Below are 22,359 nucleotides of genomic sequence, written 5' to 3' on the forward strand. Positions count from 1 at the left end.
GAGTGCTGCCACCATTGCTACAGAAGTTGAAGGGGTGGGGGGGGGTCAGCCTGTCAGTGCTCAGACCACACACCGCACACTGCATCAAATTGGTCTGCATGGCTGTCATCCCAGAAGGAAGCCTCTTCTAAGGATGATGCACACGAAAGCCTGCAAACAGTTTGCTGAAGACAAGCAGACTAAGGACATGGATTACTGGGACCATGTCCTGTGGTCTGATGAGACCAAGATAAACTTATTCTGTTCAGATGGTGTCAAGCGTGTGTGGTGGCAAGTGAGGAGTACAAGGTACAAAGGTGAGGAGTACAAAGACAAGTGTGTCTTGCCTACAGTTAAGCATGGTGGTGGGAGTGTCATGGTCTGGGGGCTGCATGAGTGCTGCTGGCACTGGGGAGCTACAGTTCATTGAGGGAACCATGAATGCCAACATGTACTGTGACATACTGAAGCAGAACATGATCCCCTCCCTTCGGAGACTGGGCCGCAGGGCAATATTCCAACATACTGACCCCAAACACACCTCCAAGACGACTACTGTCTTGCTAAAGAAGCTAAGGGTAAAGGTGATGGACTGGCCAAGCATGTCTCCAGACCTAAACCCTATTGAGCATCTGTGGGACATCCTCAAACGTAAGGTCTCTAACATCCACCAGCTCCGTGATGTCATCATGGAGGTGTGGAAGAGGACTCCAGTGGCAACCTGTTTAGCTCTTTGTTAGCTAGAGAGAGGGAAAATTGAGCTCAGATAGAGGCACCGCACTTCTGTAGATAACAGTATCCATCGAACATGAAGTAGTTGTGAATGAGCAGGTACTCTAAACTCAACACAATAAACTCTTGGTGGACCAAAGAGTATTCACTGTATTTGGATAGAAAATCAGAAACTGCCCGTAAACCAAAAGAATGAGGAATGGATGAGTATAAACTACAAATATCGCAGGTTATCCATTTTAAACTACTATTCCACTCAAAATCTTTAAGTTTGGTTAAAAGCTGTTTTTGGGTGGAACATTGTCACCTAGTCTTTTCAGTAGTAGTAAATCACAGGCCCACTGGCTCATATCTTGAAAGTCGATACCATTCAGGCCACGGCAGTTAGTAAAACACCTAAGATTACAACATTCAGCAATTGCAACACAAGATATTTGGTGTATGTCATTACATGCAGGTCATGTCAAATGCAACATGTTTGTCGGACAACTCGCAGGCTGCGAGATCACTTTTATAACCATTTATATGATATTGAAAAAAAAAAATCACAATACAAACATAGCGAGACATTGGAATGACATACACCAAAAGGATGCATCTGATTTGGGCATCCAAGTGGTGGAAAGAATTTTGACGCCAGTAAGAGGGGGAGATAAATTTAAAATCCTCTGTAGAAGCGAAGTCTATTGGATATTTTTTCTTAACACAAGTAAGCCAGCCGGCATGAACTTTGAATGGGACGTGTCCCGTTTTTATGAATGAATATTCACATATGTAAACGTGATTAACTACATGCAGATGTGTTTACTGAGCCACTATATATTCTGTGGCAGAGGTCAGTATTAAATATTAAATATTCTCCTATCTTGTGATATCAATATGGTTTTGGTTGTATTGTAAGTGATCTGGAATACAATAATATTATGTTGGTTAATAGTCTCATACAGGGGCTACAGTGTACCAGCATACCCGCATCGGTTCATCCATTGATTCCACCCTCTTTTTGACATGGGCATATTGATTCCTTAGAGGTGGAGTAGGTGAAGCTATCTTGTGTAAGTTATTTGTTTAATAAGATATAGATTTCTTTTTTCCTTTTTGGGTATATTTTAATTATTTTTATAGTCTTCTTACACAAGATATGTGCAATCCATACCTGTCTGACATGAAACTATCCTCAGTGTCATTTTTTTTTCCCCAGGTTTCTAATATGAGGTTCTGATGTTACTAATCACTGAGTAATCGGTTCAGAAGAAGATAATAAGTGAAACGCGTCAACCTTCCTTCTCTGTGATACTTTTTGTAACTATTGTATTGAACCTCAGATTGAATTGCATGTTTTTATGTGTTTTTTCTATGTATAAACTTTGTTATAATAAATTAATTTTTTATTAATTTGTGTAAAAAGTCCCTCTCTAGTACCGCTATAATCCATCATGTCGATTCTCTATTTCCGCCAGGTCTAGCCGAGTAGTAAAAATGAATTAAACATATGCATATACACATATTTCTTTGGAAAGTGATGGTACAGGGGTGTATATCATTGTTATTCATTTTAGCTTGATTTAAGTTTCATTTGTTGTGTATATACATCATTTAGCTACATTATAACATTTGATAAAATGTGGCCTTATGCTCTGACTGTTAGAAAAGATTGCTTAAACCAGTCGAGTTTAAACTTAGCTGATTGATTGATTATTTCTTGGTTATTTGTAACGTTTTGAACAAACTGAAATATTGATATCAACATCATGCAATCAAGGCTAGTAACTCATTAAACTGACAAACAAATGCATTAATTATTTTTTTCCATTTTTGTTTTTAGGTTTTTTTAGATTATGTGGAATATGTCTTTCTTCAGTATAAAAATCTTTTTCAATCGTGAAATTCAACATGAAGGTCCGATATGTCAATGCATAAAGGGTTAATATACTACTCATAGAGTTGTAGCATCAGCTGCTTTATCAACTTAATTGATGATGGATCTTTGCATGTGAATGAGGGCATCAGCTTGAGTGTTTCTTTTCCTCTCAGGTCTTCTGCCTGGAGAAGGTTTCATATGTTAAAGAAGCTCAAGCCTGAGGGGCTGAAGTTTCTGCTGTCCTGTTGGAGGGTGTATCCAGGGGCTGTAGAACAGATAGTGATTATCCAGATTGGAGCACCAGGGATGAAGCTTTGTCTTCTGAAGAGTCTTTTAGATACTACACTAGTGGATGTTGCAGGAAAATCTAGTGGACCATCTAAGGGCTATGTATGCTAAATAGTAGCAGCTCTACAGTCTGAATAATAGAGAGTGCCAATCTGGCTTGAAGGTCCCTTTTCTGTATTAATTGTGAGTAATGGTATAAAGTCTGGTCTTTAGGGGCATCCTATGTTCTAATCCTTCTCACTCTAATGCCCCGTACACACGGTCGGACTTTGTTCGGACATTCCGACAACAAAATCCTAGGATTTTTTCCGACGGATGTTGGCTCAAACTTGTCTTGCATACACACAGTCACACAAAGTTGTCGGAAAATCCGATCGTTCTGAACGCGGTGACGTAAAACACGTACGTCGGGACTATAAACGGGGCAGTGGCCAATAGCTTTCATCTCTTTATTTATTCTGAGCATGCCTGGCACTTTGTCCGTCGGATTTGTTTACACACGATCGGAATTTCCGATTTTGTTGTCGGAAAATTTTATCTCCTGCTCTCCAACTTTGTGTGTCGGAAAATCCGATGGAAAATGTCCGATGGAGCCCACACACGGTCGGAATTTCCGACAACATGCTCCGATCGGACATTTTCCATCGGAAAATCCGACCGTGTGTACGGAGCATAAGTTTACTGGTCAAATAATAAACTCTGTAAAACTTCTGGCACCAAATTTCCGCAACCCTCAAAAAGTCAAGGATTTCAGCTTGAGGTGAAATACAAGCCCGCAGAACCACTTGGGGGTTCTATACCACTGCCCAGGGGTAAAAGGGTGCTACATATAGGTGGGGGGTGCAGCGTGGTGCGAAGACAATAATTCATACAGTCAGGTGCAATATAAATTGTGTATTGAAGTAATGGATTTGACGGGACAGCTACCCAGATGCTCAGACTCACATTTTCCAATGACGTGAAAAAGCAGGTTACAGCTGAACCAACTGCGTCTGTTGGTCGGGGACAGAATGTGGCCTGGATGTCTAGTGCCCAATCAGAAAGATGTCCAGAGAGATAAGACCCTAAGCTTTTCCTCCTCATCAGGAATGTTTGCCTATTGCTAGTACTGTCTCTAACAGACTAGGGTACACTGCCTACTCACATACCCAGGGGCTAGGGTCTTAATAGACTCTTCCACACCTAAGATGGCTGCCAGAGTCCCATGGGCCTGCCAGCATCCAATTGGATCAGGAAACCATAGAGGAACCTTGTTCCCCCACGACTTTGTCGCCCTCTGCATTGCCACTGCGGTTGAGCACCACCTGCTGTGGAGACAGCAGACCTCACCTGCCTACATATATATAGAACATTAAAAAGATAGACTGTAATATTAAGTGTATACTACATACAGCGGATAAAATAAGTATTGAACACATCACCATTTTATTAGATAAATAGATTTCTAAAGGTGCTATTGACATTAAATATTCACCACACGTAGGTATCAACCAATGCAATCCATAATTACAAAGAAACCAAAACAAATAATTTCAGAAATTAAGTTATGTGTAATAAAATGGAATGACACAGGGAAAAAGTATTAAACATATAGAACTGAAATGTATTTGTACAAAATCTTCATACAAAATCTTTTGTTGGTAATGACAGCTTCAAGATGCCTCCTGTATGGAGAAACTAGTCGCGTGCATCATTCAGGTGTGATTTTGGCCCATTCTGCCACACAAACAGTCTTCAAATCTTGAAGGTTCTGTGGGCCTCTTCTATAAACTCTGATCTTTAGTTCTTTCCATAGATTTTCTATTGGATTCAAGTCGGGTGATTGGCTGGGCCATTCTAGCAGCTTTTATTGTCTTTCTTTCAAACCAATTGAGCGTTTCCTTGGCTTCGAGTTTGGGATCATTGTCTTGCTGAAATGTCCTCCCTTGTTTCATCTTCATCATCCTGGTAGATGGCATCAGATTTTTATCAAGAATGTCTTGGAACATTTTTCCATTCATCCTTCCTTCAATGACATGAAGTTTGTCAGTACTGTATGCTGAAAAACAGCCCCACACCATGATGTTCCCACCTCCAAACTTCTTGGGTCTTTTTGGAGTGATATGCAGTGCCATTTGACCACCAAATATGGTGTTTATTATGACATCCAAAGAGTTCCATTTTGGTCTCATATAACTGACAATATTCTCCCAGTTTTTCACAGGCTTGTCTAAATATTGCACAGCAAAGCTTCAACATGCTTTTTCCTCAGCATTGGAGTCTTGTGTGGTGAGTGTGCATACAGGCCATGGCGGTTGAGTGCATTACTTATTGTTTTCTTTGAAACAATTGTACCTGCTAATTCCAGGTCTTTCTGGAGCTCTCCAAAAGTGGTCCTTGGCTCTTGGACAACTCTTCTGATAATTCCTTTAACTCCTCTGTCAGAAATCTTGTGAGGAGCACCTGGTCGTGGCCGTTTTTTAGTAAAATGATGTTCTTTCCACTTCCGTTTTATGGCCCCAACAGTGCTCACTGGAACATTCAGAAGTTTAGAAGTCCTTTTGTAGCCAATGCCATCAGTATGTTTTGCAACAATAATTTTACTCATCATGAGGTGTTTCTTGTGTGACACCTTGGTAAGTAATGAGACACCTTTTTATAGGCCATCAGTTGAGACTGAACCAGCTGATATTAATTTGCACTGACAAGGGGCAGGATTGCTTTCTAATTACTGATAGATTTCAGCTGGTGTCTTGATTTCCATGCCTTTTTGCACCTCCCTTTCTTCATGTGTTCAATGCTTTTTCCCTGTGTCATTAATTTTTTTTACACATAACTTAATTTCTGAATTATTTGTTTTGGTTTCTTTGTATGTATGGATTGCATGGGCTGTTACCGACATGTGGTGAAAATGTCATGCCAATAGCACCTTTATAAATATATTTACCTAGAAAAATGGTGACATGTTCAATGCTTATTTTACCCGCAGTATATAGTATAGTGAAGATGTTGGAAGATGTATTGAATGCAATAAAAATAGGCCTCGGCTGCTGAATTTGCTCCATAAAGTTACCCTCTGCCAACCAGTACAGGTATCCCCATTGGATGATCCACCACTTGTTGTGATCGATAATTCTAACATTTTAGATTATCCCTCACATTCTTAGTGACCATGCTCTCCTGGACAAATAGAGATGGCAGGGCCCCCACCTAGTACACCCCACCTAACAATTTTCAAGGCACAGCAGAAATTCCCCCCCTTCCAGAACTTCAAACTGCACCTAGTACATGCAATTTGCAAGACCCATAAGAAATTCTCTCCTTCCAGCAATTCACCCCCAGTAACTTCCGCTTTCCTAGTAATCAGCCAACACTATGACCAGTATTTACAAAAAATTGCTTGCCAGTGTATTACCAGGGTGCTTGCATAATGGTCAAGGAAGGCAGAAGTTGGGACAACATGCAGAGAAAGCCAACATTTCCTTCCCATTGTCGCTGATGCTGTGAGAAGGGTCCATGTCTCTTACTTCCCCCTCATGTTCACAGGGTGGCAACTCCACTCACACCATCTCAGGAGCCTGCTCTATAGTAGTACCTACCTGATAGACTGGAAAGCAGGAACAGAACACTCACTGATACAGGTAGGTGGGCCAGTGAACAAACTCCTTTTTTCTACTTTTTATGCTTGGAACCTGGTGCCCCCCCTCCATTGGGTGATGACACGGGGGTGATAGGTGTGTGCTGTCGCTGCTGAGGTGGGGGAGGAGCACGATCGCGGGGCCGGACTGAGCGGATGAGGGAGGCTCCAGGCGGATGAGCTTCAGTCAGCGGCGTGAGAGGCCGGGACATGTGGCAGACGGGAAAGCCCACTGCACTCCCAGAACACCACCAGGACAGCGGATGCTCGAATCGGCAGCCGGCTTGATGTTGGAGAGGAAAGAGAGACGACAGCCTTGAGCACAGGAGAGAATACGGGGCGACACACCTGGAGGACCCCCTCTTGCACCCCCCCCCCTTGAGACTTGTAAGGAGCATACAGGGGGAGAGGTGAGCAGACAGTTATGAGCTTTGTTGCGATCAGCCTATGCACTGCTAACTGAACATGAAACTTGAGAGAAATTGTACATTTGCATTCACATTTGAAAAACCTAATTGACTGAGAAGCCTGGCATGTGTATTCCTCTGCTTGCACCTGTGTGATCCTCTAATACTGCGTACACACGTGCGGACTGTCCGGCAGAAAAGATCAGATGGAACGATTCTGTCGGACATTCCGATCGTGTGTGGGCTTCATCGGACCTTTTCTGACGAAAATTCCGATGGACTGAGAAATAGAACACGTTTCAAATGTTTCCGACAGACACGAGTCCGATTGAAAAATCCATTCGTCTGTATGCTAGTCCGATGGACAAAAAAGGACGCAAGGGCAGCTATTGGCTATGAACTTCCTTATTCTAGTCCGGTCGTATGTCATCACGTTCTAAACGATTGGACTTTGGTGTGATCGTGTGTAGGCAAGTCCATTTTGTTGGAACTCCGTCGGAACTCCGTCGAAAAGTCCTTCGGAGTTCAGGCAGACGAGAAGTCCGCTCACGTGTACGCGGCATTATAGGGAATACATATAAGGGAGCAAATGGATTATTGGACTTAGTGCAGCAAGCATTACCTTTATATATGCTATACATGTAATCTAATCATGCTATGGTAATGATTTACAGTAGGAAACCCTGTTGAAACCCTGTTGAATGTGAAAAAACTGCATCACCCTGCTGGCTGTGAAAACCTCATTTGTGTATTTCTTCACCTGCTCTAGTGTGACCCCCTAAATAAGAGAGGTGAGCAGGTGGTTTTATTTTCACACGGGTTTTAGCAAGAACTCTATTTATGTCATGGCAAGCAGACTGTGAAACTCTGCTGAAGGTGAAATCTATGTACTTGCACTTGCACTTTGTATACCTGGTTAAATGTGAAAATCCGGTACATATATCCCCCTGCATGTTCCAGTGTGACCCCCTAATGGAAATACCTAGAGGGGAACAGGCAAATGGAGTGTGAAAAGCAAGAATTATTTTTTTTTTGTATAAGCCATGCTTGCAATTTGTTGCCAAGAGGATAATTGATGATGAAATTTTGTTGAAAGTGAAAATCCTGCACCCTGAACTTGCTTTCACAAACCCTGCTAACGGTAAAAAACTTACATGTACACCCTGTCATCTGTTACAGTGCGACCCCCGGATAGGAAATACCTATAAGGGGAGAGGTGAGCAAACGGACTGTAAACAGCAAATAAACACTCTTAAATATATTTCTCACGGAAACTGCTTACGCATGGGTGATTGAATGTGAAACCCTGTTAAGCCCGGGTTCACACCTATGCGAATTAGAGGTGCGTTTCCGCACCTCTAATTCGCATAGCAGGAGAATGTGACTGGCTCCCTATGGAGCCGGTTCACATATCTCCGGGGTGGCTGCGGTGCGCACTGCACAAAAACGCTGTGCGTCTTTGGCTGCGTTTCAGGGCCGAATTCAGGCATAGAATCGGCCCTGATTCGTCCCTGAAATGGTGAACAGGGACGCACAGCGCTCCTGTGCGGTGCGCAGCGTATTATGGTGTGAACCCGGGCTAAATGGGAAAAAACCTGCACCTGCCTATGGGCTGGTAATTGATGGTGAAACTCTGTTAAATGTGAAAATCTTGCATTTGCCTGTGCAAACTTTACTGATCGTGAAAAATTTTCCAGTGTACCCCCTGAAATCTGTTGATGCAGGGCGAATTGACTGTGAAACCTTGCTGAACGGGAAAACCTAGCAGGTGCATTCAAAAACCTGTTGACTGGGAAAACCCTGCATCAGTCTTCTTTCTTATCTATATAAAATACTAGAAAGAGAAGCGGAACTACAAAAGGAACTGAGCCTAAAACCCCAAGGGAAAGTTTGAACACTAGTACGATCCAAAAATATTTATATATTTTAATATTTAAAAGAAGGAAACCCAAAAAGCCCTGTCCCTAAAAAACAGCGAGCGACTAAAGAAAAGAAAAAAGAGTCTGCGAAAAAGAAAGGAGAAATACAGGAAAAAACTATGAAGCAGGAGAGCAAAGTACATATGCCCAATTGCCAACCAAATCAGAAATAATAGAGATGTTTGAAAGATTAGAAAAAAGACTAGAAAATTCTTTTAAGACAGAAATCGCAACAATGCGACACGACCGCATTTCCGCCCTGTGGACCGCAACCCGGAAGCAGAGGAGCGGCGTGCGTTCCACCAGGCTCTACTGTACACAGGAACGTATCACCGGCCAGCAATGGAAGCCGGTACAGCTACGGTCCTTGCAGAGACACTTTGCCCGAATAAAAGAGCTGTTATCAGACATGCACACCATAAGGTATGCCACTCTATCTCTGATCCTGGATTTTTAACCTCTGGTCAGTTTCTCCTGAGGTCTGTAATCTATAGGTAAGAGGGGAGAGGAGCTCCAAGGAACATTTGTTATGCCTTGGCTCACTTATGTAACAGTATTGGCAGGACTATTTTAGTCTATTTGTTGCTGGATGTTTGCACTCCCGAATATATGCATGGCCGCTGATCTAAACATTAATTATAAATCAAAAATAAAAAATAAAAAATTAAAAATTAAAATCTAAAAATTTTAAATTTAAAATTAAAATTAAAATGAAAATACCAGAGCTAGAACTAGTAATTAGAAACTACAATTAAGATTAAATCAGACTAAAATCATACTAAACGTAAAAAGTTTCTTCACTATGGCCCTTTACCCACCCCTCTCAGAGAACCGCCCACTAATTAAGGGAGGAGCCTCAGAACTAATCCGACCAGTCTTGTTTGGATAGACACATGTATAAAAACCAGCAGGAGACTAACACTACTAAGGCTCTGATGAAGAAGGGTAACCTTCGAAACGCGTTAGCCAGCAGTAGTCCGTACGCCTCCTTCCTGGGATCTGGAAAACTGCTACCACTGGATTAATCGCCGCTGTGTCATATACAAAAGCGATTTTTTTCTTTAACCTTTGTGAGTAGATTTTATCTTGTTTTTAATCAATAAATCTGTCAAGGATAATGCACTAGGCTGGTGCGCTCTTTTTTTCTTTCTTTTCATTTAACATTAGGACATCGAATCCTTAAGAGCAGCAAGGCCGAAATCCACAGTCCTTCCTGAACCCTTGGGATCTTTTAGCTAATACACCTGTGCGCAAGAGTATTTTGTTTTTTTGTATATACAACTTCTGGGAACTCTAGCAGCAAAGTGTGTGTGCTTCAACGACCCTATTGGTTAAGACTTCATTTTTTAAATGGCGAAGGTCAAATCAATTGAAGAGAGACAATTAAGAAGATCTTCTTTAGCAAAAGGCTTTACAACCAGCATAAACACTTTTGAATTAGAGACGATTGTGAATGAAGAAACTACAGAGGTAGCCATTGGAAAACAGACTCCAGCCAGGGAAGATATAATGATATCATTATTTCATAGACTTAAAGATTTATTAGAAAAAGAGATGCTGCAGTGGTGGGATATACTACTTCTGCAGAAATATCTGGAATTTAAAAGAATACCCAGAGGTTTAAGAATTACAAAAATATGTACATTTTTAGACAAAGACCTCAGAGAAAATTGGATCCAAAGTCTGCGCGATTACAATCAGAAATGGTTACAATTCATAATCACTCAAAGAGAACGCAATCTCTCTGTGATTCGAGCAGACTTATACACTCTACAAGAGGAATTATCCACTTTCCCTGACGTCAGCTCTTTTGAAAACTGGGACCAGAAAGTGAACAAACAAATAACAGAATACGAAACCAATCTCATAAGTAAAAAATCGGGTAAGTTCGAACGAGATCGATTAGATTATTTGAACGATCGAGAATTTAATTGGAAAAGATCCGATAATATAGAAAATAAAAATAGAAATAGAAATGGTGTGACAAACGAACAACAAATAATAGGAAATAAAATATATGGTACACAATCTCAAAGAAAACATCCACCTCCAAATCAAAAAGAAACACTAAAAAATAACAATGCCAAAGCAAAGACAAATAGGAATAAAACAAGCCATAAAACTAAATACAAAAAAGGTAATAACAGAAGCCAGGCAACATCAGGGGAAGGTCATTCACACACTAGACCCCTCCACCAACAATATTCTAATATTGAGAGTCAACAAAATTCCAATTTTCCTAAACAGAACCAAGCGGCTAAAAACACCTCCACTACGAGTAGACCACCTTTATCTATTAAAAATAGTAACACCATGGAAACTAATGTCAACCTACCTAGAGAATCATTAGCAGAGAATTCTCCAATAACAAGAGATTCCACAAATACAGTCATAACCAATGATTGTAAAAACTCATAAATAGAAAGAGGAATATCCACCATACCATCAGCTAATGGGAGGAGCACTTCACCTCCACCCGTTACTTGCACTCAAGGCAGTCTGCCTGAGAATACAAACGTTAATCCTGATATCGATTTTCAACTGTTTAAAGATATTCCCACTTATAATCCCTTTTCTACCCTCAGTGATCTAGAAGCCAATAATACAAGCATATCAGACATTACACCTCCTTTGGTTTTTTTAGAGCAGGCAATTACAACGATGGGGGAGTCAGTAATAAACAATATACCGGACCCTCCATCACACATACTTTCCACAGGGAAGAAAATAAGGAAAAGAGAAGAGGAACACGAAGAGGAAAAAGAGGAGGGAAGAGATACAAAAAGAGGCAGACTATAGGAACCACTCATTCAACTATTAAGATCTATAATCTTTCTAACTCTGTTTTCTCAGAAACTGAGCTGGATCTTCTTAGGAAGGGCCTTAACTTCGCCCCACCTAGCGTACCAAACGTGTTTGAATTATTTATAGATCTTAACAAATACATACGTAAGCTTACTATACAAAGATATTACATGCTTAAAGAAGCTAAGAATGAGAATAGCACTAATAATACAAAAGTGGAGTCGGAAGAGTCATTACCATCCGACACTAGTATAGAAGAAGACTCCATACTTAACATACTAGAAGAGCTTTATCAAGAAGCACATTTTGAGGGACAAACAATTCCTGAACCTAAATTTGCTCCCCCATGTGAAAGTGCTATTGTTCATACCTCTTTCAGACCCAAATCCTCCTTTTTTCCCCATTGGGCCAAAGGAAGATTCATTTCCACCTTCTACGATACGGTTTTTAATACGTTTAAAACAAAGTTTGAAAAAACTATGAGTACCAATATGAATATAGATCAAAGTGTCATACCCATAGATGCCCTCAAACAAAATAAGGATGTGATCATCCAAAGGGCAGACAAAGGTGGAAGTTTAGTCATCCAAAATAGAGACGAGCATATATCTGAGGCAAGAAGACTTTTAGGCGATACCCAAACCTATGCTAAATTAAAAAGGATCCTAATTTCGAGTACACAAAGGAGCTCAAAATACTTTTAGACGATGCTTTATCAAAAGAAGTCCTTACTAAAAATGAATATCTTTTTTTATTTAATAAGCATGCCGCCACTCCACATTTCTATCATATACCGAAGGTACATAAAAGCCTTTCAAATCCTCCAGGTAGACCCATAATAGCTGGGATTGACAGCCTCTCTAGCAACTTGGGGTGCTATATTGACCACTTTCTGCAGGACATAGTGGTTGGTCTGCCATCCTTTGTCAAAGATTCTGGTCATGTGCTGGAGATCCTGTCAAATTATAAATGGATACCCGGCTACAGGTGGCTCTCCCTGGATGTAGCCTCATTATATACATCAATAAATCATATATTTGGCCTAAGAGCTATCAATCATTTCTTACTCAAGGATGATAGAATGAACCCTCGGCAGGCCAAATTCCTACTGGACTGTGTGGAATTCTCTCTCACACACAATTATTTTTCCTTTTTAGGCGAACATTTTTTGCAGACAAAGGGTACAGCTATGGGAGCCAGGTTTGCCACTAGCTATGCGAATATTTTTATGGGATTTTGGGAAGAACACTTCATATGGAAAAGCAATCCCTTTGGGGCCTATATGCGAGATATATTGACGACATTCTGATCATCTGGGATGGGTCTGATCAAAGTCTCCAGAACTTCTTAGAACACTGTAAAAACAATCCGTTTGGGATAGAATTCACTCATGTTCTAGACGAAAAATGTCTGGTCTTTCTAGATTTGGAATTACAGAGTGACCAAGATGGCGACATTTTTTCCAAAACTCACTTTAAACCCAGCGGGGGAAATTCATATCTACACGCTAAAAGTAACCATCATCCCAGGTGGATACAGAATGTCCCCTTTGGGCAATTTTGTCGCCTTAGACGGACATGTACCAAAAAAGATGACTATCTAGAACAGAGTAAACTCCTTATGCAGAAGTTTAGAGAAAAAGGTTATGAAGCCAACCATATAGAATCAGCCTTCTCTAAGTATTTGGCTCTGTATGATGATCCACCTGGTGGTGATTCAAACAACAAAAAATCTCGATACCAGACCACTTCTGATATCCAACAGGCCTGTTTCTCTACCCAATATACGAATAAAGCGTTCGAAATTCAGAATGTTATTAAAAAGAATTGGAATATTCTAAAGCACGACCCTGTTTTGGGTAAGACACTCCCTGATCACCCTAATATTGTTTTCCGGAAGCCCCGAGATCTTAGGAGCCTGATAGCCCCAAGTAGGGTAAAAACATTTACCAACAAACCAACTAATAGTTGGACAACAATATTTGACCAAAAAGGATGCTACAGGTGCGGTATTAAGAACTGTGGCACATGTATGTACATGTGGCATAGGAAAAAAACTGTAGCAGGGAGAGATGGGCGAGTTCATCAAATTAAACAATTCATAAACTGTGGAACAGAGTATGTGATCTACGGTATCGTTTGCCCATGTGGGCGTCTGTACGTTGGCCGTACACAACGTCCAATGCGAGATAGAATTGGTGAACATAAATGTGGCATCATAAATCTAAGAGACAAATATCCAGTCCCTCGACACTTTGTAGAGGCCCACCAAGGGGACCCCGCAGGGATGAAAGTATTCGGGATTGAGTCTATTGGAGGCGAGCTGGATACAGGAAGAAGACACCAGAGGCTATGCAAGAGAGAAGCCTTCTGGATCTTCACCCTTGGCAGTCTCGCCCTGGGAGGCTTAAACGAAGACCCAGAAATACATAAAATAACGTTAGCACTAAGCCACTGTGGAGGGCTAATTCTATATCTATTCAATTTTATATTATTCATTTATTAAATCTATTACTGCTGTGACATTCATCTATCACTAGGCCCCACATATCGCTCTATACATAGAGTTTTTAGGTACTATCATTTAATTTTCATTTTATCAAGTCATATCCTACTAGATCTTGGACCAATTGTATTTTAGTTCATAGATTACATTAATATAATACCCCTCTCACAGATGGTGTCCAATATGCATGTACCATAAGACTGGACCATAGCATATACGGGTCTTTTACGTGGTTGTGTGTATATGTATGTGCTTATATACAGTATATGCGTATACACGAGTAACTATATGTGTATGTATATATATATATATATATATATATATATATATATATATATATATATATATATATATATATATATATATATATATATATATATATATATATATATATATATACATTTATCTGTGGGCAGTGGCTCTATCTAACATTCTATAATTTATTATATCCATATCTATTTCATTCAATCTAATTAACCTATTTTGTATAATCTCATCTAATCTAATGTAATGTAATCTAATCCTTATTGTTATCAAATATCATATTCAATACATCCCAATGTTTTTTATAAAACCCCCCCCTCTTATTATATAATGTTTTTATATTTATAATTTTTTTTTTTTTTTTTTTTTTTATATTATAACCTAAACGATTGCTACTATCATCATTATCACCATTATCTTACAAATCAATTTGATATAATGATTCTGTTATTCCTTTTGCTAGTGTCTACTAGAAATAATGTAAAAAACCATTATATGTATTATTTATATGTGGTTATAGCAAACCCCTTTTTATATTACATTGGCTAAGTACACATACATTCGTGTACTTCTATACGGATTTATTTTTAATATTGCCTTTTAATCTGATTTCTATGCGCATATATGTCTATGTTGATGTATGTGTATTTTTATATATATATATATATATATATTATACATTATATTCTATATATTTTATATTACTACTTTTTTTCAGTGCATCTCTTGCTGGTTTTTTAAATACATGTTTTCTAAATACATGTGTTCAGGATACTGTCACCTTTTGGTTACAGCTCTAGAATCATTTCTCTAATAGCCCCTGTCTCCATCTAGTTTACATTTGGATAACTATTATGTCTAGCATCTGATAACTGGGCTTATCTCCTCCCCTGGTTTTTCCCTTTCCCCCTCCCTCTCCCTTCCAGTGGCATCATCCGATTTATTCTATCATACTTATATACATATGTATATATATTTCTTTCAGAAACTCCATTTTAATTTATTATCCCCCTCAAATCCATAGCTCAGACGGTTCTGTCTCACTTTTGCCTCTATCTTTGCCTATGACAAAATGGAGACCATTGCTTATTATAGATAGTCAATCTCGTGCGCCGAAGGGCGCACAGGATATGACGTCACGACCGCATTTCCGCCCTGTGGACCGCAACCCGGAGGCAGAGGAGCGGCGTGCGTTCCACCAGGCTCTACTGTACACAGGAACGTGTCACCGGCCAGCAATGGAAGCCGGTACAGCTACGGTCCTTGCAGAGACACTTTGCCCGAATAAAAGAGCTGTTATCAGACATGCACACCATAAGGTATGCCACTCTATCTCTGATCCTGGATTTTTAACCTCTGGTCAGTTTCTCCTGAGGTCTGTAATTTATAGGTAAGAGGGGAGAGGAGCTCCAAGGAACATTTGTTATGCCTTGGCTCACTTATGTAACAGTATTGGCAGGACTATTTTAGTCTATTTGTTGCTGGATGTTTGCACTCCCGAATATATGCATGGCCGCTGATCTAAACATTAATTATAAATAAAAAATAAAAAATAAAAAATTAAAATCTAAAAATTTTAAATTTAAAATTAAAATTAAAATGAAAATACCAGAGCTAGAACTAGTAATTAGAAACTACAATTAAGATTAAATCAGACTAAAATCATACTAAACGTAAAAAGTTTTTTCACTATGGTCCTTTAATAATAACAACATAGCCTAGACCCACCCCTCTCAGAGAACCGCCCACCAATTAAGGGAGGAGCCTCAGAACTAATCCGACCAGTCTTGTTTGGATAGACACATGTATAAAAACCAGCAGGAGACTAACACTACTAAGGCTCTGATGAAGAAGGGTAACCTTCGAAACGCGTTAGCCAGCAGTAGTCCGTACGCCTCCTTCCTAGGATCTGGAAAACTGCTACCACTGGATTAATCGCCGCTGTGTCATATACAAATGCAATTTTTTTCTTCAACCTTTGTGAGTAGATTTTATCTTGTTTTAATCAATAAATCTGTCAAGGATAATGCACTAGGCTGGTGCGCTCTTTTTTTCTTTCTTTTCATCGCAACAATGCGAGCTGACTTGGGTCATCTGCTAAAAAGGGTAGAGGAAACGGAGGACAAGAACGAAAAGCAAGCCTCAGAAATACAAAAACTAAAAACACAAGTTAAAACTCTGCAAACCAGTCAGAGGGAAATATTTTACAGAATAGAAAATCAAGAAAACCAAAGCAGACACCAGAATCTAAGGATAAGAGCGCTTCCAGAAGAGAGAGTTGAAAAACTGAAAAAAACTATAAAGGAAATATTTAACCCTCTAACTGGACAGAAGAGAAGAGCAAGAACTCAAAATAGACCAAGTGCATAGGATTAGGAAACCTCCGCACCTAAATGCAGAAATACCCCGGGATATCATAGTACGATTTCAGCAATATGAAGATAAGGCAGACATATGGAAGAGATAGAGAGATAGACGATCACTAAAATACAAGGGTGCAGAACTTCAAATCTTCACAGATCTAGAAACACTGAAAAGAAGAAGACTTCTTAGGCCATTATTGGTTCAAATGAGAACAGCTAATATTAAATATAGCTGGGGGTTCCCGGCATCCCTAGTAGCCCAGAAAGAAGGTAGATCTGTGAGACTAAAATATCCGGAGGACTAAGAAGGTTTCTTTAAGGAAATAGGTGTTCCAAAGTTGGATATACCGGGATGGACAGAAGGATGAAGTCATGAAAGAGGAGGGAAAAAATATTAGCAGAAATTGTAGAAATCGCAGAAAATTGCAAGTAGCATTTAAAAAAACAGAGAAAAAAGTAAAGGAAAAAAAAAAGAAGAGACTATTCAAGTGGACTCGGGGGGACGGGCGTTTGGGGAGGAGGGGGATGAGGGGAGATGGGAGTGGAGAAGCGGACTGAGCGGTTGGGAAGCCTGGAATGCCACGGGGAAGAGCGAGCGGCCCCCGCCTCCCCATGGGGTGGCGGAAAGATGGCCGCCACGGTTGGAGCCAAGGGTTGGGGATTCGCAGGAGGGAAATGGAGAGGGACTCCATTTTGCGAGTCAGACGCCGGAGAGAGGCGGGGGGGGAGGGAGGAGGGGGGGACAAAACTTAGACCCCATAAAGAATAATTGTAAACTCAGAAATAGATTACATCTACATGAAAATAAGATGCAAATAACCCATCTCTATGAAAGCAGGTTGCAAATAACTATACCATGACTACAGTCAATTTTTTGACCTACAATGTGCGAGGGCTGAATACACCAACAAAAAGGCATAAAATCTTGTAAGAGATCGAGCATCATGGGTCCTGGGTGGTCTTCCTACAGGAGACACACCTGTCCCAAGAAACTAATATGAGGTTGTATTCCCATCAGCTCCCAACTTAGTACTATGGCGACTCAATGACAAATAAGGCAAAAGGGCTTGCAATTGGAATAGGTAAGGGAGTTTGGTTCTCCTTGGAGGACAGATTAACTGACCCGGAGGGAAGATTTATTTTCTTAAGGGAGAAGCTGTTGGGAATGGAATGCACATTGGCTAATATTTATTGCCCTAATAAAGGCCCAACCGTATATTTGGGGGGGAGCCCTGGAAAACTTATCGGAATTTAAAAAAGGGAAAGTGTTTATGGCGGGGGACCTGAATTTTTGTATGGATCCAAAACAAGATAGTACGTCCCGTGTGCAGGGGACGAGGAACGTCCAATTGAAGGCAATGAAACAGAAATTACACCAACACCAGTTAGTAGATATATGGAGAATACAACATTCCAGGACACAAGATTATACGTTCTACTCCCCTGAACATGGGACATACACTAGGATCGATTATTGGCTGACAGAACATAGAATGCTAGACTTGGTAGTCTCCACCAATATAGAAATAACTACACTATCTGACCATGTGCCAATGACCATGAAAATAAAAATACCAGAAACTCAGATACAAGCGTATTCAAGGAGGCTAAATGAAGATCTTCTAGATAAACAAGGGGAGGAGATAATAAAAAAGAATTAGAGCAAAATTTTAGCTTAAACGGAACCAGTGAGATAGCGGACGATACCCTGTGGGAGGCTCATAAAGCCTTCCTAAGGGGAATCCTGATCTCAATGGGAACTAGGAGAAAGAAGGAAAGAATAAAAAAGAGGGCAAACTTGATAGAAGAAATATACCTATTGGAGCAATGACACAAAAAAGGGAGAGGGCAAGATCAGGAACTTGTAAGAAAAAGAGATGAATAAAAAGAACTATTAGAGCAGAAAACAAGGAAAACCTTCAATACAATCTCAAAGGAAAGATATCAATGGGGGAATAAAAATAGCTAGTGCCTAGCAAAGATGTTAAGAAAAAAAATCACTGAACTTTATAGAAAAAATACAAAATAAAAAGGGGAAATGATCTATAATACAAAGGACATAGCAATGGTATTCCGAGACTTTTATGAACAACTATACTCAGTAAACCAGAAAGGACAATGGGATGAGGGGAAAAAAGAAAGAATAAAAGAATATCTAAAAAAAGCTAGGATCCCCCGGATAACAGAGGAAAGAGCAATATCCTTAGAAATACCAATAACGGTAGAGGAGATTAATTGGGCGTTAAAAGAATCAGCACCAGGAATAAGTCCAGGGCCAGATGGGTATACGATGTTATACTTAAAAAAGTTTAAAGAAACCCTGACCCCCAAAACTATGCACATATATGAATGGATTGGGAAGGATGTACGAGATGGGTAAAGAGGCCTTATTGTCATCAATTACCATTATAGCAAAAGAAGGCAAAGATAGTACTAAGTGTTCAAACTATAAACTTATATCATTGTTAAACGCGGACACAAAATTGTTTGCGAAAATATTAGCAACGAGGATGAGAAAGATTTAATATCGGAGCTGGTCCATCCCGATCAAGTGGGCTTTGTACTAGAGAGAGGGAGGAGGGACAACGGGGTAAGAACACTTCTGTTACTCCAAAAAAATAAAAGAAGTGAGAGTCCCCAGTCTACTCCTGTCGATAGATGCCAAAAAGGCGCTCGACAGGGTAGACTGGGGATTCATGATGAGCACCCTAGAGAGCATGGGGATAGGCCCAAGGATGATGCAGTGGATACAAGCATTATATAAAGGTCCTACAGCCATGGTGAAAGTAAATGGAACATTGTCACCCCCCCTTTAAAATGAATAATGAGACGAGACAGGGAAGCCCCCTGTCTCCGCTCCTGTTTGTGCTGGCGCTGGAACCTTTCCTGGTGACAGTGCAGGGGGGGTGCAGACATAGGGGGCTTCAAAGTCGGAGAAGAGGAGCAAAAATTAGCTGCATTTGCAGATGATATACTATTCTATATATCAACCCCCCGAATTACAATGCCCAATCTGAAGAAAGTAAAAAGTCAAGGGAGATTAAAAGTACCCGACTTTCAAAAATATTACGAGGCGGTTCTGTTAACACGTGTGGTGGAATGGGCTAAATCAACAATGAGAAAAGGTGGGTTAATATAGAACACATAATGGCTAATACCCATTTAGGGAAGGATACCACCACGTAATAGGACATTGGGAGAAAATACACACACATTGACATGGATGGTATTAAAAATTTGGGATGCACTACACAAGAAAAATAAATGGAAATATAACTCACCATTGGTGGCACCAAAGGAAAATAATCTATTTGCACGAGGTTCAATAAGGGGGGAACTGGATTAAAAAAGAAAACGCACTACTATGTGATATAATACAAAGGGGAAAAATTTACACTTTATAAGAATTAAAAATAAAAAAAGATATACTGGAGATTAATGAATGGAGGTATTTTCATCTCAAACACTTCATAGCAGCAGTTCCTCACCCAATAAGAGAAGAAGAAGCACTTACATTGATAGAGCGATTATGTACCATCGAAAAAACAGGTGGGAATATATCCAAATAATATAAATCCATGATATAAGGGGAAGATCTGGAAACTCCAACATTTATAAAAAATTGGGAGAGGGAATTGGGGAAATGAGGAAGGAATCAAGAAGTAGGAAAAATTCTGAAACTGGTACATGGATCATCAGTAAATAATGGGATGGTGGAAATTAATTATAAATGCGTAACCCGGTGGTCACGGGCAAACAAAGGAGTATTGGCGGGGCTGTAAACAAACGGGAACTATGGCCCATATATGGTGGGGGTGCCCTAAAATTAGAACATACTGGAAAGAAATACTGAGTTACATCAATAGTATGTAAACTCTTGGAGGGGATGATAAGGGACTATATACAAGATTTTACTAATAAGAACGATATCATCAGCAGTAGTCAGCATGGATTCATGAAGAATCGTTCTTGCCAAACCAATCTATTATCCTTCTATGAGGAGGTGAGTTGCCATCTAGATAAAGGAAGGCCCGTAGACGTGGTGTATCTGGATTTTGCAAAAGCATTTGACACAGTTCCCCATAAACGTTTACTGTACAAAATAAGGTCCGTTGGCATGGACCATAGGGTGAGTACATGGATTGAAAACTGGCTACAAGGGCGTGTTCAGAGGGTGGTGATAAATGGGGAGTACTCAGAATGGTCAGGGGTGGGTAGTGGGGTTCCCAAGGGTTCTGTGCTGGGACCAATCCTATTTAATTTGTTCATAAACGACCTGGAGGATGGGATAAACAGTTCAATCTCTGTATTTGCAGACGATACTAAGCTAAGCAGGGCAATAACTTCTCCGCAGGATGTGGAAACCTTGCAAAAAGACCTGAACAAATTAATGGGGTGGGCGACTACATGGCAAACTCCACTCACACCATCTCAGGAGCCTGCTCTATAGCAGTACCTACCTGATAGACTGGAAAGCAGGAACAGAACACTCACTGATACGGGTAGGTGGGCCAGTGAACAAACTCCTTTTTTCTACTTTTTATGCTTGGAACCTGGTGCCCCCCCTCCATTGGGTGATGACAAGGGGGTGATAGGTGTGTGCTGTTGCTGCTGAGGTGGGAGAGGAGCATGATTGTGACTGAGCGGATGAGGGAGGCTCCAGGCGGATGAGCTGCAGTCAGGGGCGTGAGAGGCCGGGACATGTGGTAGAGGGGAAAGCCCACTGCACTCCCACAACACCACCAGGACAGCGGATGCTCGAATCGGCAGCCGGCTTGATGTTGGAGAGGAAGGAGAGACGACAGACTTGAGCACAGGAGAGAACACGGAGCGACACACCTGGATGACACCCTCTTGCACCCCCCCCCCCCCCCCCTTGAGACTTGGAAGGAGCATACAGGGGGAGAGGTGAGCAGACAGTTATGAGCTTTGTTGCGATCAGCCTATGCACTGCTAACTGAACATGAAACTTGAGAGAAATTGTACATTTGTATTCACATTTGAAAAACCTAATTGACTGAGAAGCCTGGCATGTGTATTCCCCTGATTGCACCTGTGTGATCCTCTAATGCCGCGTACACATGTGCGGACTGTCCGGCAGAAAAGGTCCGACGGAACGATTCCATCGGACATTCCGATCGTGTGTGGGCTTCATCTGTGTGTGGGCTTTCTGACGAAAATTCGACGGACTTAGAAATAGAACATGTTTCAAATTTTTCCGACGGACCCGAGTCCGATCGAAAAATCCATTTGTCTGTATGCTAGTCGGACGGACAAAAAAGGACGCAAGGGCAGCTATTGGCTATGAACTTCCTTATTCTAGTCTGGTCGTATGTCATCACGTTCGAAACGATTGGACTTTGGTGTGATCGTGTGTAGGCAAGACCATTTCGTTGGAACTCCGTCGAAACTCCGTTGAAAAGTCCTTCGGAGTTCAGGCGGATGAGAAGTCCGCTCACGTGTACGTGGCATTATAGGGAATACATATATGGGAGCAAATGGATTATTGGACTTAGTACAGGAAGCATTACCTTTATATATGCTATACATGTAATCTAATCATGCTATGGTAATTAATTACAGTAGGAAACCCTGTTGAATGTGAAAAAACTGCATCACC

This window comes from Aquarana catesbeiana, linkage group LG02 (genome assembly GCF_042186555.1).
Source record: "Aquarana catesbeiana isolate 2022-GZ linkage group LG02, ASM4218655v1, whole genome shotgun sequence".
Taxonomy (NCBI): Eukaryota; Metazoa; Chordata; class Amphibia; order Anura; family Ranidae; genus Aquarana; species Aquarana catesbeiana.